At 43.3% G+C, this 18,279-nt stretch overlaps 1 protein-coding gene across 7 annotated transcripts in view; it reads right to left on the reverse strand.

The window, feature by feature from the left end:
• Positions 1-18,279, reverse strand: part of SESN1 (sestrin 1) — a 116,956-nt gene that overhangs the window by 83,300 nt on the left and 15,377 nt on the right. Inside the window, exon 2 of one of the 7 annotated variants that reach the window (XM_038396502.2) lies at positions 11,048-11,129. The exons of the other annotated variants lie outside the window; for them this stretch is intronic. The gene's annotated coding sequence lies outside the window, so the exon portion shown is untranslated. The remainder of the gene's footprint in view (positions 1-11,047; positions 11,130-18,279) is intronic. 7 annotated transcript variants of the gene reach the window in all.

The following is an 18,279-nucleotide window of genomic DNA, read 5'->3' on the forward strand; positions in this document are numbered from 1 at the left end:
CTATCCCTAGGGCTCCTGGGCTGGAGTAGAGGGCGGGCCTGGGGCCCTCCCTCTCCACTCCCCTTCCCTCCCCTAGGACACTAGTGAGGCAGTCAATACCCCAGTTCAGGGGCAAGAACAGGACCCTTAACCCCCACCCAAGAAGAGAAGCGCAAGACCCATCATAGTAGTGCCAGCAATTTGTCACAATAGCCAAGCTAAGTAGAAACAACCCTCGTCTAGTGGTGTCAGTTTCTAAATTGATCTAGTTATAATGGTACAAAATCTGCTTGCAAGGAACCAGCCCTTTGGCAGCTTAGGTATAGGCTTTGCTACCACCTCTCCACCATAATATCCCACCGATCCAAGTTCTGACCAGTAGCAACAAACCAGCACACTTATTTGTATCCTATATTTCTAGGTCTGAGTAGGAAAATTAGTATCAAAATTGAAACAAGACATCACATAGTAGATAACTTTCTATGCTGGGTTGATACATGGATGTTTGAAGCAGTCACACATGGGAAAGAACCTTAATATACATATAGAAATTAGAGAAGGAAAAAATACTTCTGCGTGGGAGGTGGTTACTTAGCTTCCCCTTAAGGATTTATTTTCATTTCTCACTTAAAGCACTGAGGGCATCAAGCTGTTTCCTGTTCGAAATCAATCACAGCCAACTTATGATTCTTTAACAAGAAATACAGGATGGAAAGGATATTACAGAAAGTGAACTGTCCCAATGTACATGGAAATGTGATTCCAACAGAGACCATTTCCCAACTAGTTTGCTTGGTAAGGAAAAATACAGAATACATTGTCAATACACATTTATTCCTGATATTGTGCAGGCTACTGATATCCAGAGAGTTACCAGTTAAAATGGATTTTGCTCAAAAAATATGACTTACAAATGATAATCGGTCATAACATTATGCAGACTGCACTATACAGCATGAGCAGGATTCAATTCCAATTTTGCACCGGATCACCTTGGCACAGCGTATATCAACAGAAATTGCTGTTCTTCTATCGTTATGCAAGCATCAGTGGATCATTAGAGACACTTCTGATAGTGTTGGCTGGTCAGGGAAGGTGCATTGCTGAGTGCATCTTTAAGAACACAGGACTGTTCAGAAATCTACAAGCAGGGACTCTCTTTCCTAACAGATGGATTACCACCAGTGATGTTGAAATGTCAACAATGATCCTAGGGACCCCTGTCTACCTTGCACCCCTTCCTCAAAGCTGTACACCAAGCATCTGGACAACCCCAACAAAATATTAAACTAACAGCTTAGCAGGTGCAGAATGACAGTTGAATGCACTTTTGGTAGAGTGAAGGGGCACTGATGTTTTCTCACAAAAGTGGATCTTAGCAAGAAAAATATCCCAATTGTTATAGCTGCCTGTTGTGTCCTGCATAAAAATCGGTGAATCAAAAGGAGATAAGTTGCTGTGGGGTACAGAGGGAGCAGCTGTCTGCTGAGTTTGAACAGCCAGATAACAAGGGCTATCAGAAGAGTTCAACATATATGGCTCAGGGCGGCCTTGAAAGAGCACTGTAACAGCGAGCCACAATAATGTGTTGGGTGTACTGTGCCCTACCTGTCCTAAAGTTTGGGGGCCTGTTAGGAATTGTGTAGTGATGCACATCTATGAACAAAACACCAACAATTAACTTATTTATTTTGTGGTGCTTGCTGTACATTTATGACTATTACACAGTTTGTCACTGATCCTACGAGTTGTATCACAATGTACAACAAATGGTGTGCTTTCACTACTACCAGGCATTCTTCAGTATATGTTGGGAACTACTAAAAATGAATTATTTTCCTAGTAACAAAAACACTTCAAAATAAAATTCTGTGCAAGTTAAAAGCAAAACATGAAAACTGTAATAATTCATGAAGCAGTGCTTGAAGAAGAGCGAGGAAAATTCATGTCTATTTAGGCTACTGTGGAAGAGCTCCTTCTCCGCCGCAGTGGGTTCCGTGCTTTCTCTTAGCGGCAGGCTGAGGGATTCCTCTCTCCCTGGGAATTTCCCATGCCCCTGGGTTTACTGTCCCACTTTGTTGGAGCAGGGTGGGATGGAAGCCTCTTAGTCTCTGGTAGCTCCTCTAGGCATAGCAGCAGCAAGCCAGACACAGAGTTCAGTCTCTCCCCTCTGGCAGGGTCTCTTCCCCCAAACCTCTGGGGCCCGGAAAGGCTGTACACCCTACTGGGCAGGGTTTCCTCTGCTCTCACCTCTGTACCTGTGAGATCTCCCTCCTGGCATTCATCAGTGTCTGCACCATCTGGCTCTCCAGTAGCACGCCTGATTCCCCACAGCTTCTATTGAGCATTTATCTGACTGGGAGGGAGGCTTTTAACAGGTTCTGGCAGGGCCCTTGATTGGCCCCAGGTGTCCTGACTGGTTGGGAGGCATGAGATGCGATGTCCTGAGGTTGGGGGTTTCCACGACCACCACTCCCAAGAGGAGAAGGCGGTGGTGGTGGTCGGGGACTCTCTCCTCCGGGGGGACTGAGTCATCTATCTGCCGCCCTGACCGGGAAAACCGAGAAGTCTGCTGCTTGCCAGGGGCTAAGATTCGTGAGTGACGGAGAGACTGCCGAGACTCATCAAGCCCTCGGATCGCTACCCCCTTCCTGCTTCTCCACGTGGGCACCAATGATACTGCCAAGAATGACCTTGAGCGGATCACTGCGGACTACGTGGCTCTGGGAAGAAGGATAAAGGAGTTGGAGGCGCAAGTGGTGTTCTCGTCCATCCTCCCCGTGGAAGGAAAAGGCCTGGGTAGGGACCGTCGAATCGGGGAGGTCAACGAATGGCTACGCAGGTGGTGTCGGAGAGAAGGCTTTGGATTCTTTGACCATGGGAGGGTGTTCCATGAAGGAGGAGTGCTGGGCCGGAGACGGGCTCCATCTTACGAAGAGAGGGAAGAACATCTTTGCCAGCAGGCTGGCTAACCTAGTGAGGAGGGCTTTAAACTAGGTTCACCGGGGGAAGGAGACCAAAGCCCTGAGGTAAGTGGGAAAGCGGGATACCGGGAGGAAGCACAGGCAGGAATGTCTGTGAGGGGAGGGCTCCTGCCTCATACTGGGAATGAGGGGCGATCAACAGGTTATCTCAAGTGCTTATATACAAATGCACAAAGCCTTGGAAACAAGCAGGGAGAACTAGGAGGTCCTGGTGATGTCAAGGAATTATGACGTGATTGGAATAACAGAGACTTGGTGGGATAACTCACATGACTGGAGTACAGTCATGGATGGTTATAAACTGTTCAGGAAGGACAGGCAGGGCAGAAAAGGTGGGGGAGTAGCACTGTAATGTAAGGGAGCAGTATGACTGCTCAGAGCTCCAGTACGAAACTGTGGAAAAACCTGAGTGTCTCTGGATTAAGTTAGAAGTGTTGCAACAAGAGTGATGTCATGGTGGGAGTCTGCTATAGACCACCGGACCAGGGGGATGAGGTGGATGAGGCTTCTTCCGGCAACTCACGGAAGCTACTAGATCGCATGCCCTGATTCTCATGGGTGACTTTAATTTTCCTGATATCTGCTGGGAGAGCAATACAGCGGTGCATAGACAATCCAGGAAGTTTTGGAAAGCGTAGGGGACAATTTCCTGGTGCAAGTGCTAGGGGAGCCAACTAGGGGGAGCGCTTTCTTGACCTGCTGCTCACAAACCGGGTAGAATTAGTGGGGGAAGCAAAAGTGGATGGGAATCTGGGATGGCAGTGACCATGAGTTGGTTGAGTTCAGGATCCTGACGCAGGGAAGAAAGGTAAGCAGGAAAGCAGACTTGACTCCCTCAGGGAACAGATGGCCAGGATCCCCTGGGGGACTAACATGAAAGGGAAGGGAGTCCAGGAGAGCTGGCTGTATTTCAAGGAATCCCTGTTGAGGTTACAGGGACAAACATCCCGATGAGTCGAAAGAATAGTAAATATGGCAGGCGACCAGCTTGGCTTAATGGTGAAATCCTAGCGGATCTTAAACATAAAAAAGAAGCTTACAAGAAGTGGAAGCTTGGACATATGACCAGGGAAGAGTATAAAAATATTGCTCGGGCATGTAGGAAAGATATCAGGAGGGCCAAATCGCACCTGGAGCTGCAGCTAGCAAGAGATGTCAAGAGTAACAAGAAGGGTTTCTTCAGGTATGTTGGCAACAAGAAGAAAGCCAAGGAAAGTGTGGGCCCCTTACTGAATGAGGGAGGCAAGCTAGTGACAGAGGATGTGGAAAAAGCTAATGTACTCAATGCTTTTTTGCCTCTGTTTTCACTAACAAGGTCAGCTCCCAGACTGCTGTGCTGGGCAACACAAAATGGGGAAGAGATGGCCAGCCCTCTGTAGAGATAGAGGTGGTTAGGGACTATTAGAAAAGCTGGACGTGCACAAGTCCATGGGGCCGGACGAATTGCATCCGAGAGTGCTGAAGGAATTGGCGGCTGTGATTGCAGAGCCCTTGGCCATTATCTTGAAAACTCGTGGCGAACGGGGGAAGTCCCGGATGACTGGAAAAAGGCTAATGTAGTGCCATCTTTAAAAAGGGAAGAAGGAGGATCCTGGGAACTACAGGCCGGTCAGCCTCACCTCAGTCCCTGGAAAAATCATGGAGGCAGGTCCTCAAAGAATCAATCCTGAAGCACTTAGAGGAGAGGAAAGTGATCAGGAACAGTCAGCATGGATTCACCAAGGGAAGGTCATGCCTGACTAATCTAATCGCCTTTTATGATGAGATTACTGGTCTGTGGATGAAGGGAAAGCAGTGGATGTATTGTTTCTTGACTTTAGCAAAGCTTTTGACACGGTCTCCCACAGCATTCTTGTCAGCAAGTTAAGGAAGTATGGGCTGGATGAATGCACTATAAGGTGGGTAGAAAGCTGGCTAGATTGTCGGGCTCAAACGGGTAGTGATCAATGGCTCCATGTCTAGTTGGCAGCCGGTGTCAAGTGGAGTGCCCAGGGGTCGGTCCTGGGGCCCGTTTGTTCAATATCTTCATAAATGATCTGGAGGATGGTGTGGATTGCACTCTCAGCAAATTTGCGGATGATACTAAACTGGGAGGAGTGGTAGATACGCTGGAGGGGAGGGATAGGATACAGAAGGACCTAGACAAATTGGAGGATTGGGCCAAAAGAAATCTAATGAGGTTCAATAAGGATAAATGCAGGGTCCTGCACTTAGGATGGAAGAATCCAATGCACCGCTACAGACTAGGGACCGAATGGCTCGGCAGCAGTTCTGCGGAAAAGGACCTAGGGGTGACAGTGGACGAGAAGCTGGATATGAGTCAGCAGTGTGCCCTTGTTGCCAAGAAGGCCAATGGCATTTGGGTTGTATAAGTAGGGGCATAGCGAGCAGATCGAGGGACGTGATCGTTCCCCTCTATTCGACACTGGTGAGGCCTCATCTGGAGTACTGTGTCCGTTTTGGGCCCCACACTACAGGAAGGATGTGGATAAATTGGGAAAGAGTACAACGAAGGGCACGAAAATGATTAGGGGTCTAGAGCACATGACTTATGAGGAGAGGCTGAGGGAGCTGGGATTGTTTAGTCTGCAGAAGAGAAGAATGAGGGGATTTGATAGCTGCTTTCAACTACCTGAAAGGGGGTTTCAAAGAGGATGGCTCTAGACTGTTCTCAATGGTAGCAGATGACAGAACGAGGAGTAATGGTCTCAAGTTGCAATGGGGGAGGTTTAGATTGGATATTAGGAAAAACTTTTTCACTAAGAGGGTGGTGAAACACTGGAATGCGTTACCTAGGGAGGTGGTAGAATCTCCTTCCTAGAGGTTTTTAAGGTCAGGCTTGACAAAGCCCTGGCTAGGAGATTTAACTGGGACTTGGTCCTGCTTTGAGCAGGGGGTTGGACTAGATGACCTTCTGGGGTCCCTTCCAACCCTGATATTCTATGATTCTATGATCCTAATTATCCTGGGGAAATGGGACCTGCTTATCCTGGGGCAAATATACCTGCCTTCTACTCCTGAAATTTTCAATAGGACCACTCTCATATAGCCATCTGGCCCGACCCAGTCACACTATACACATCAACTGTGGCTCTCACAGTTCAGTATGTGAAGCTGTGGTTGTCCTTAATCTCCCCTGGTGTGCATTGGTAGGGGTAGAGATGCAACCTTTGAAGCCATAATGGAATGCTGAGAGAGGGTGTAGGGAGGTACTGAAATAGAGTTCTCCATGGACTGCAAAGGGAGGCGAGACAGATTTGTGGACCTACAAGTTCAACAAAGTTTGCATCGTCTGTTTGCTGCCGGAGAAGTCCTGTCATGTCCTGGTGCATCTCCCCCTCTGACTCCTGGGCCTCTCTCCTGTCTGCTCTTTTCTTCTCCATACAGTATGCAATATTCATCCTCCAGGCCTTCTGTTCACAGTCTGATGCAGTACAAACTTGCAGGATCTTGCTGAATGTGTCATCCTGAGTCCTTTTCTTTCTCCTCCTTATCTGGCTCAGACATTCCGTGGGGTATGGAGGGAGAAACCCCTCAAGGCCACAAGAGCAGCAGTTACAGATAAACAGAGCTGATCATCAGTATAGTCACAATGGAAACAAAACAATCAGAACTTGCTCCCTAACATTTTAAACAAAGACACTGCTCATGACACTTCTGTTTCAGAGTGCGTATGCACAGCACCACTCACAGCTCCAGCCCTGGTGAGTATGGCCTACCAGGAGTGAGGGAATGAGGATGGAATTGCTTGGTTGCATGAAACTGAGTATAGGGCAATGGCACTCTATACATGCACCACTTTCCACAGGCAGTAGTGATTTTAGTTGATATCTCACTTCTAAGGGCCACAAAAGGAACAGAAAGCACAGCCGCTCCTGGCAAACCAAAGCCATCCAGGACACTATGCTTCGGGCCTGTTTACTGCAATGGTGCAGGCAAGTGACCTACCGCAGAAGAAAGAAATAAGGCTGTCATCCCTAGAAACCTTCAGGAGAGGATTGCAGTGCACCGCCATGAAAGTTTCATTGAGACCTCTCAGGAGGATTTAAGGGACATCTCTCTCTACATAAACTGCTCCACATGGACCTCCGCCTAATTCTACAGGGCATGAAAACCAGATAGCAATACAAGAGAGACAGTTATCTTTTCTAGTACAAGTAAATTCATGAAAAGTTGATAGCTGCGTCTTGCTAAGTTGGGGTCACCAAAACTGTCATGGGAGATAAATTTACCACACTTACCTGAGGTTCCTTTCCCTGAATTGGGGTCGCCTATATTGGACTGACAGGATTGTAGTGAAGACTTAGACAGGTCCTGGCTTGTGGCAAAGCTGGGCCATACTTCTCTGTCACATGTCCGTCCCATCCTCCTCCCTCTTCCTCCTTGTCCCTTGCTGTTTATGCCAGGGCCTGCGACTCAGGCTCCTCAGAAGTATCCCCAATGGTGTGCAGGGTGGTAGTGGGGTCTCCATAAGTATGGCATGAAGCTCTTTGTAAAAGTGGTAGGTCTGCAGCTCAGCACTGATTAACGATTGCCTCTTTGGCCTTCCGATATGCCTGCTACAGTTCCTTCGCTTTCACATGCGGCACCCTATTATACCCCTACTGAAGCATCCCCTGCGCAATCTGCTCATAGAGTCCTAATTTCTCCAGCTGGTCCATAGCTGTACTTGCACAGCCTCTTCTCCTCACAGGCCCGGAGATGCAATATCTACTGTCTACTTCAGGTGGGAGCGTGTCTGGAACATGTAGCTGGACACGGTCAGCTAGGCAGTTGCATGCAACAATAGAGAGCTGTTCAGTAGGCTTGCTGAGATGGACAATCAGGAAAAGGTGTTTCAAAAATTCGTAAGGTTTAAAGGCAGGCAATGCTAGTCTCAGAGACCCCTAGAAAATGGAGTTCACAACTGTGACCAGAGTCATCAGCATTGGGCAAGAAAGGATAGATGCTGGAGGACTATTAGGATTGACATAGGTAACACAGTGTCTACATTTGCACTGCATCAATCTTGGTACATCAATCCACACTGCTCAGGGAGGTGGTGTTCCTATGTCTGCCGAATGGAGAGCTTGCAATCAGTGGGAGACAAGTAGGTTAACACCAAAGGTGGCTTATGTTGACCTAACTTTGTAGTATAAACCAGGCCACAAACTGCCATTTTTTCCCTCAATTATATATTGTTCCAGTCTCTCGTAGGGTTGCCAACCCTCCAGGTTTTGCCGAGAGTCTCCTGGAATCATGATAGAGATCTTGTAGGTGTTTGTCTCTGTCTGAGGGGTTGGAGCAAATGAGGTTATATCGTAGAGCTTGGCTGTAGACAATGGATCGTGTGGTATAATCTGGATGAAAGCTAAAGGCATGTAGGTAGGAATAGCTGTCAGTAGGTTTCTGATATAGGGTGGTGTTTATGTGACCATCGCGTATTAGCACCGTAGTGTCCAGGAAGTGGATCTCTTGTGTGGACTGTTCCAGGCTGAGTTTGATGGTGGGATGGAAATTGTTGAAATCATGGTGGAATTCCTCAAGGGCTTCTTTTCCATGGGTCCAGATGATGAAGATGTCATCAATGTAGCGCAAGTAGAGTAGGGGCATTAGGAGACAAGAGCTGAGGAAGCGTTGTTCTAAGTCAGCCATAAATATGTTGGCATACTGTGGGGCCATGCAGTGCTGCTGATTTGAAGGTATACATTGTCCCCAAATGTGAAATAGTTATGGGTGAGGACAAAGTCAAAGTTCAGCCACCAGGTTAGCCGTGACATTATTGGGGATACTGTTCCTGACAGCTTGTAGTCCATCTTTGTGTGGAATGTTGGTGTAGAGGGCTTCTACATCCATAGTGGCTAGGATGGTGTTTTTAGGAAGATCACCGAAGGATTGTAGTTTCCTCAGGAAGTCAGTGGTGTCTCGAAGATAGCTGGGAGTGCTGGTAACATAGGGCCTGAGGAGGGAGTCTACATAGCTAGACAATCCTGCTGTCAGGGTGCCAATGCCTGAGATGATGGGGCATCCAGGATTTCCAGGTTTATAGATCTTGGGTAGCAGACAGAATACCCAGGTCGGGGTTCTAGGGGTGTGTCTGTGCGGATTTGTTCTTGTGCTTTTTCAGGGAGTTTCTTGAACTAATGGTGTAGTTTTTTTGGTAATTCTCAGTGGGATCAGAGAGTAATGGCTTGTAGAAAGTGGTGTTGGAGAGCTGCCTAGTAGCCTCTTGTTCATATTCCAACCTATTCATGATGACGACAGCACCTCCTTTGTCAGCCTTTTTGATTATGTCAGAGTTGTTTCTGAGGCTATGGATAGCATTGAGCCCCCAACTAAAACCTCTCCAACGTATCAAAGATCTACAACCTATCCTGAAGGACGACCCATCACTCTCACAGATCTTGGGAGACAGGCCAGTCCTTGCTTACAGACAGCCCCCAGCCTGAAGCAAATACTCACCAGCAACCACACACCACACAACAGACCACTAACCCAGGAACCTATCCTTGCAACAAAGCCCGTTGCCAACTCTGTCCACGTATCATCAGGGCCTAATCACATCAGCCACACTATCAGAGACTCGTTCACCTGCGCATCTACCAATGTGATATATGCCATCCTGTGCCAGCAATGCCCCTCTGCCATGTACATTGGTCAAACTGGACAGTCTCTACATAAAAGAATAAATGGACACAAATCAGACGTCAAGAATTATAACATTCAAAAACCGGTCAGAGAACACTTCAATCTCTCTGGTCACTCAATTACAGACCTGAGGGTGGCTATCCTTCAACAAAAAAAAAACTTCAAAAAGCAGACTCCAATGAGAGACTGCTGAATTGGAATTAATTTGCAAACTGGATACAATTAACTTAGGCTTGAATAGAGACTGGGAGTGGATGAGTCATTACACAAAGTAAAACTATTTCCCCATGTTATTTCTCCCCCCCCACCCCCCCCCCACTGTTCCTCAGATGTTCTTGTTAACTGCTGGAAATAGCCTACTTTGCTTGTCACCATGAAAGGTTTTCCTCCTTTCCCCCCACCCTGCTGCTGGTGATGGCTCATCTTAAGTGATCACTGTCCTTACAGTGTGTATGATAACACCCATTGTTTCATGTCTGTCTCTCCCTCTCCCTCTGTGTGTGTGCGTATAGAAAAATCTCCCCACTGTATTTTCCACCAAATGCATCCAATGAAGTGAGCTGTAGCTCATGAAAGCTTATGCTCTAATAAATTTGTTAGTCTCTAAGGTGCCACAAGTACTCCTTTTCTTTTTGCGAATACAGACTAACACGGCTGCTACTCTGAAACCAAACATTACTGACATGCTGAAGAAGGATGGCCAGGTAACTTGTTTTAGAGCAGGAACCAGAAACTAGGGCTTCCAGCTCTTGATGGGTATATTTCTTAAACAACTGTGTCCAGCACAAAAATGTTACCAAAATCAAATAATTTAAATTAATATGAACTTGCACTTGTGTCTTGTACTGTTTCTATCTGAATTTTTGATCACCTGATGCTATAGAAGTCCAGTGCTTCCTTTTTGATGTTTGCATAAATTAGAATATGAAATGTTGCACTTGCATCTATTGTAGGCATTATGGTAAACAACTGTTTGCACAGAGACAGGGATGCAAAATATGGTCTTCTGAGATAATGCTGTTTAAACAAGCACTGATTCTGTCTATTATATGCTAAAACATGCTAAGGGAAAGTAATTTTCAAGCCAAGCATGATCTACAAGATTTACTTGCCCTGCCTTTCATATACTGTATGTCTCTTGTCAGCACAGCAGTTGCTGTGGCAAGTACAAAAGCACAATATTTAAACATTTAAGACTACTGCACTTTTCTATGAAAACAAAAACCTAATGTAATTTTACTATGACTCTACAAGTTTTGCCACACAGGTGGAAGAATTTGGACTTAGAAGTTCTGGTCTGAAAAGCATGCAGCATTTCAATGCCTTCACTATCATTTTTTCCTGGGTGCTAAAGCAGCAAGTCAAATATACTACTTCACCTCAGACTATATAAAAAATAATAGCCATCGTATTGAGAACTAATGTATTATTCCTAAAATAAAACCTGGAGACACTACCTTGTTGCAGAAATTGCCTGCCAGTAATCACCAGTTCCCAAACCGAAGTTTTCCAGACTTAAGGGATAACATTTCTGTCAACCTACAAATAAAATTAAAGAAACAAAGATGTGCACAAATTGATTTCTTTTTTACATGATACCAGAAGACACCAGCATGGAAACCTTTCCAAGATTTTTACTCAAATTTTAATGCAAGCATAAATTATGAAACCCAGGCTGGATAAAAATCCATGATAGGTTTTTTCCCCTCAAAAAGCATTTGAATAAAAAAAATGGATTTTTTATTTAAAAACAAATCTAAAGATAGTTTTAATTAAGACACATTATAGCTCAAAGATATCTCATCATGGAATTGGGATTATTAATTCTATGGTATGAGACAATATATTCATGTACAGATGCCCCCCGATTTACGCAATCGTTCCATTCCAGAAAGCCTTGTGTAACTCAAATTTTGTGTAAGTTGGAAACGTAAACCCGCGTTACACAAAAATTTCCGCAACTCAAAAATCCTATTTCTGGTTTATGGAACTTTTTCTGTAAGTGCAAATTTGTGTAAGTCGGGTCTTGAATAACCTGGGGAGCGTCTGTAATGTTTGAGGAAATTTTGTAAATGAGTTCCAATAGTTCATGGATTAGGAACCCAATCTTATGGGGTTCTACAGGCTTCTGTATAGATTTAGGTTAATCTTTCTATCTACCCAATTGGACTCAGTGCTCAGGCTAGAAGATACCACCAGAGATGCTTAGTTTTGCAGTTCTCAAACTCTGGATGTGTCTCCCCAGAGGTAACATGCTTATTAACAGCAAAAATGTTTTAAAATAAAATAAAAAAATAAAAAAATAAAATAAAAATAAAATAAAAAGAGGAACAACAGATCTCAACTCTATTGTCCCTCTGCAAATTTGTGTACACAGTCAATCCCTTACCTCTCTAAAAGTGTGAAGTTTTAAAAAGTTAAATGAATAGAAGATTGCTGGGGGTGGAATAGATCTGGGCAAGGAGAAGAAATCTAGAGATAAATGTGAGAAGCGAGGGACATATGCTTTTTTGTTAAAATACTGTACGTTTGCTGTTGAAGAAAAAAAATCCAGAATACTTAACATTGTTGTTTTAGTTAAATAAAACAATTTAATGTCTGTCTGGTGATGTTCTCCTCCTAATACAGCATGTCAAGAAAATCCTCCAAATATTAATGATTAACCTGTTGAATTGGAGATAGTTCACCTCCCAATGACTTCAAAATTTGCTTCAATTACCTTTGGTAAATGAAATAACCAAAACAATCATTCATTTTCGGATATAGCTGTAAAACTGATTGCAAAGTTTTCAAAATAAATCACTGTTTAAAAACGTATAGTGTGTACCTTCTAAAAATGAAACCAACATCTGAGTTGTGAAGAATATTAAGGTTATAACAACCAACAAGATGCACTTTTATATAGAAAACCATGATTAAATAGAGTGACTAGTGATTTAAATCAAATTCACCCTGATTTGAAACCTAAGATTTTTTTCAAACTGAAGATAAAATGTTGGAATACTGCTTCAGTACTGAACCATGCCTATAGGCATATACTGCCATTTTGATATTGTTCCTGGCATCACCAGAAGCACTTGGCTCCTTTGGTTCTTCATAAAAGGAAAAATACGTAGAGGTAGGGTATAACTAAAGCTGGCTGCCTTATTGCACCACCTCCTTATTGCAGGGGATTAATTCCCCTCAACCCTCTCCTAGAAGGGAAAGGAAAGGGGTGGAAATGAAGGAAGAACCCATTCCATCAACACGGTAGCAGCAACAGCAATCTGTTCATTCCCCATGGGCTCAGTGTTGTAGGGACACATTGGCAACTTCCAATGATGATCTTTAGTGGCAATTAAAAAGTGAAACACCCCAGCCTTAGGCCTGGGCTACACTTTCCAAAGATTTTAGATATAACAGGATTTTAGATACAACCTTACTAAGGTACTGATTTTGCTGGAGGGTTCTCTTAAAACTAGTTCATCAAATAGTCAGAAGTAAAAAAAAGGGAAACTCATTTGTCCAGCTATCTGGAAGAAAAGGGGTGTTGTCCCTTTAAGGGCTCTCTTCAACAGAGGGATGAAGGGAGAAAGGGATGGACAGAACCCTGACAAAGGGTAACCCAGGGAATTACAAAATCAGTGAGCTATTATAAGGTGGGTGTATAACTGATTGGAAAACCATTCCCAGAGACAGGTTTCAGAGTAGCAGCCGTGTTAGTCTGTATTCGCAAAAAGAAAAGGAGTACTTGTGGCACCTTAGAGACTAACAAATTTATTTGAGCATAAGCTTTCATGAGCTACAGCTCACTTCATCGGATGCATTTGGTGGAAAAAAAAAACTTTCCCAGAGAGTAGTTCTCAGTGGTTCACAGTCAAGCTGGAAGAACATATCAAGTGGGGTCCCACAGAGATCAGTTCTGGGTTTAGTTCTGTTCAATATCTTTATTAATGATTAGGTAACAGCATAGAGAGTACACTAAAGTTTGTGGATGATACCAAGTGTTTGCATAAGCTTTACTTTATTACAAATGCAAGGCTATAGCAAAATAATTGAAGGGGAACCATCACTGTGGAAGTTAGGCTGCTTAATATCTAAATCTGTTAACTCACTTTTATCTCCACGTCTAGCTTTTTAAAAAGCTCTCTCTTCTTTTGCTATGAGAGACCCAAACAAAGAGGGGAAATTGATTAAGACCCTCATCCTGTAAAGACTTGTACGTTCTTAACTTTAAACACATGAACTGTCAGATGACTGCTTCAGACTTTTCTGCTGACAAGCCATCCTGTAGGTGCTCTCTCCCACCTCTTACAGCACATCAAAATGGCACGGCAGCTCTGGCTTCAGGCATCTGGACTGGGAGTTAGTGAGCTCCGATTTCCAGTAGGACCTCAGACGAGTGAGGTTCCCAACTTGTCAGTTTTCCCCCAAACTATAAAATGAAATAATGCTTACTCACCTTTATAAAATGCTTTGATATCTACAATTGAAAGTGCTGTAAATGCTAAGTTATAGTTTTTCCTGCTTAAGATCCAGTGCCTCCAGTTTACTTTACACCCAGTTGCACTATGTGTAAAAACAGAGTACACAAAATTTGGCTTTAGCAATCCATGAATCATTTGAATGTATGTTTGTAAATTCTGTTCGGGGCACCAACAGAATTTTTTTTTTTTAAATGAAAACTTGCATGTAAAAAGAGGCCCTGAGGTAAGGGTGAAGTGGAGCTTGAGGAAGTGAGGGCTGCTTTGGGGGAAGTAGCCCAGGGAATTGTACATGTCATGTTTCTAAAAGGTCAGCTACCATAGCCGATATACTATTAGGGTCCTTGGGCTGGAGTCTGGAGTAGAGGGTGGGCCCGGGCTCCCCCCCCACCTTTGCCCCCTGTTTAATCACTGAGACTGGGAGACAACAGAGACTGTGCAAGGAAGGATAACTTCTCCTCACCTCCCTTGCTGGCTTGATGAAAGTGGCTCAGGAGACTGTGCCCCTTATCTCTAGAGAGAGAAGGGATATGTGGAGGGTCACAGTGAGCCTCTGAGGCTAGCAAAATCCGCCAGGAAACATGGGACCCATGGAGGCAAGGACAGATCTTTGTCACAGCTGCCACCACCAAGTGATTTAGACAAAGAACAGGGAAAGGACCACTTGGAGTTCCTATTTCCACCAAGTCTCTTCACCCCCTTTCCTGGGGAGGCTTGAGAACAAACAAGGTTTATCCACAGACCAGCCTTGGATTTTTAACACCCAAAAAACCCCATCAGATTCTCAAAAAACAGAACTTTATTAGAAAAACAAAAAAAAAAAAAGATACAACTAAGATCAGAATGGAAGATAATCTTACAGGCAGTCAGATTCAAAACAGAGAATCCCTCTAGGCAAAACCTTAAGTTACAAAAAGACAAACACAGGAATACATATTTCCTCCAGCACAGCAAATTTCACAAGCCAAAACAAAGAAAACCTAATGCATTTTCTGGCTAGATTACTTACTACCTTTACAAGAGTTGGAGGGCTTGCATCCTTGATCTCCCCCCCCAGATTTTAAATTATCTTGTCCCCTCATTTTGGGTCAGGTGCCAGCCAGGTTACCTGAGCTTCTTAACCCTTTACAGGTAAAAGGGCTTTGCCTCTATCCAGGAGGGATTTTATAGCACTGTATACAGAAACGTGGTTACCCTTCCCTTTATATTTGACACCCTTATTTCCGTTTTTACAGATGGGCACTATATTTGCCCCCTTTCCAGTCCTCTGGAATCTCTCCCATCTTCCATGACTTTTCAAAGATAAATCACTAATGGCTCATATCTCCTCAGATATAATGTAATGCACATACATCCCAACTCCTGGTCAGACACAGGAGGAGTCTACCTGGACTGTGGGTTCAGAAAAACAACCAAGCTGAGGGCTGCCGTGAAGCTCCAAGGCAAGCAAATCCACAATAAGCGCAAGACCCACCAAGGTAGAGGAGAAACTTTGTGACAATACAGTTGGAAGCATTTATGTTCCTTTTGATGGTAATGATCTAGTTCCTGTAAGGTCCACTTGAGTGGGGGAAAAAAAATGGAGTTACTTCACTGTCTTTCAAAGAATTGTGTTAATACCAATACTTCCTATTACTATTTGAGGAAAACTTCTGGGCTTCATCCTATGCTTACTCACAGGATATGGAGTACTTATTTTAAGCCTTTGGTCTCAAACCTGATTTTTTTTTTTTTGGCAATTCCTCCAGACTTGTTTGCTGGTTCTATTTCACCTCAGAAGACAGTTATGAGGATTAGACATTTGCATAGTTACACCTTGCATTGAAAAAAACAAGTTAGAATTCTATCCAAGTCAGGCTATTAACTTCTTTTCAGGATAGCACCTTCTATCATTTGAATTAGAGAGCTGTCTGTGCTAGATTTTAAAGATACTGTTGGTTCTCTTATTCCATTCATGAGGAGATCTATGTATGTCACTAAATCGGCCTCTCTCTCTCTGTAAGTGGAGAGAAGGGAGAAATGTGGGGGGGGGGGGACTAAAACGTTAAAATAACCAGTTTAATCTATATCTCCAAGAAGCGTCTGTGGAAACACCAGAGTATTCTACTTCCTCAATAATGAATTTATACTGCCCTCAAGTGTGAGGGGTTGTGAAGTGAAGGGGAGGAAATCTGGAGGTGGTACAGAGAAAGATTCTAAGGCTCCAAAAAGATGTAAAAAGACCAACTAGAGAAAAATATGCTACCTTTTACCAGCAAAATAGGCAGAGAATGTAGCAACATGGTTAAGACTACACAACTGTCATTTTCAAATGCTTTTGATTACTTTGGTGCTGAAATTTTGCATGTTTATTCTTAGCCCAGGAATCAGTTTTTGGAAAGTTTGAGCAAAAATATTTCACCTGTTTGATAACAGAGTGTGATTATATTTTTTTAAATTTTGATAAAAAACTAACATACCCATCAACTCAGTAGGAGGTGAAACTTGAAGTTTGGAAGGTCCTTAGGTTGGGGACATATCTTTCAATAGTCCAATGAAAATCAGTTTTGATTTGACAGAAGTTTAAAAACCATATTCCATGCATGCACACTGGTTTCTGTTATGTTAAGTGATGTGCCATTGTTCTATTGGGTCTGTGCAGATAGATGTAAGAACACTTAGGGGAACTGTATTGTTGAACGATTAGGCGCATATAATGCAATCTGTAAGGATATGCATAGAAAGAGAATAAAATTTTGAACCTATCAAGGCAGGACTCCACAAAAGCCCTTGACTCACTGAGTGTAAACACTGTACAAGGCAAAACATTCTAATGTGGTCTAGTGAAGAGTTCCACATGATCGACTTTTGATCTATCAAAAACAAACGAGGAGTCCTTGTGGCACCTTAGACTAAAATTTATTTGGGCATAAGCTTTTGTGGGCTAAAACCTACTTCATCAGATGCATAGAGTGAAAAATACAGTAAGCAGTATACATACTACAGCACATGAAGAGATGGGAGTTGCCTGACCAAGGGGGGGGGGGTCAGTGCTAATGAAGCCAATTCAATTAATATGGAAGTGGCCTTTTCTCAACAGTTGACAAGAAGGTGTGAGTACCATTTTACTTCTACAAATTGTAGCCTGTTTAAAAAAATGTTTTCTTTGAATGGGGAAGCATTCAAAAAGGGAAACTCAAAGTTAAGATTGTCCATGGGACCTATAACTCCCCTTGTAGCATGCATTATAATAGTTTTTATGTGATCACCTTATTCTTTCCCTAAGATTGCATCTGCATTCAGCTTGTAGGCTGGACAGTGAATGAGGCAAGAAAGAACCATAAACTGAACATCAATGACAAAAATCTGAATAGCCAACTCCTTCATAAGCACCATCCAAACAGCATACTGAATGCAGAAAAAGTAATGTGATCGTGTAGTTGAAGAATATCTGAATGCACATGTGCACATACAAAGTAGCAGCAGAGCTGTGAGAGCAAATTTAACATTAGCACTGAGGAATGCTTAAATATACAATGTTGTTCAAAACAAAGTATAGTGAATGAATCAAATAGCCCCATGGAGGATTCCATGTAATTAAGAAACTTCAAGATCAGTTTGCTCAAACAAGTAAAAGACAAGCAGGGTTTTTTCTTACGTATGTATCAATATGAATTATGAATATTTTTGCAACTGAAATTCAGCAAAAATTTAAAAAAAAATCTAGTTTTGTGTGAGCCAGAAATAATCAAGTTCATGCTCCAATAGCTACATTTGTGTCAGCCAAAAGGTGAGTGTTTCATAAAGTTGGTGACTGAAAATTAGAAATTAGAATGGAAACAAATATGCAGCTCCCAAGCTATGATTAGAGTTGAAATCCCATCACCCCTTCATATCTCTGGTGAATCTGGGATCACAGGCTCCCTCCTCATTTCCACCAAGTAGACTGAAATCTCATCCTTCTCTTACTACACTCCTAAGATTAAAAGTGCAACCTCCTCTTCAGTTTCAAGTTTCAGAAAAAACCCAGATACATCTACATCTTAAGACTCTCAGGAGAAAATGTAATGAGATGGTATCACCAATAAGAGCAGTGGCTCAAACTTTTTTTTTTACTGGTGACCCCTTTCACATAGCAAGCCTCTAAGTGAAACCCCCCCTTATAGATTATACTTTTTTATATATTTAACACCATTATAAATGCTAGAAGCAAAGCGGGGCTTGGGGTGGAGGCCGACGGCTTGCAA

The sequence above is a fragment of the Dermochelys coriacea genome, chromosome 3, assembly GCF_009764565.3.
Source record: "Dermochelys coriacea isolate rDerCor1 chromosome 3, rDerCor1.pri.v4, whole genome shotgun sequence".
In the NCBI taxonomy this organism is placed as follows: Eukaryota; Metazoa; Chordata; order Testudines; family Dermochelyidae; genus Dermochelys; species Dermochelys coriacea.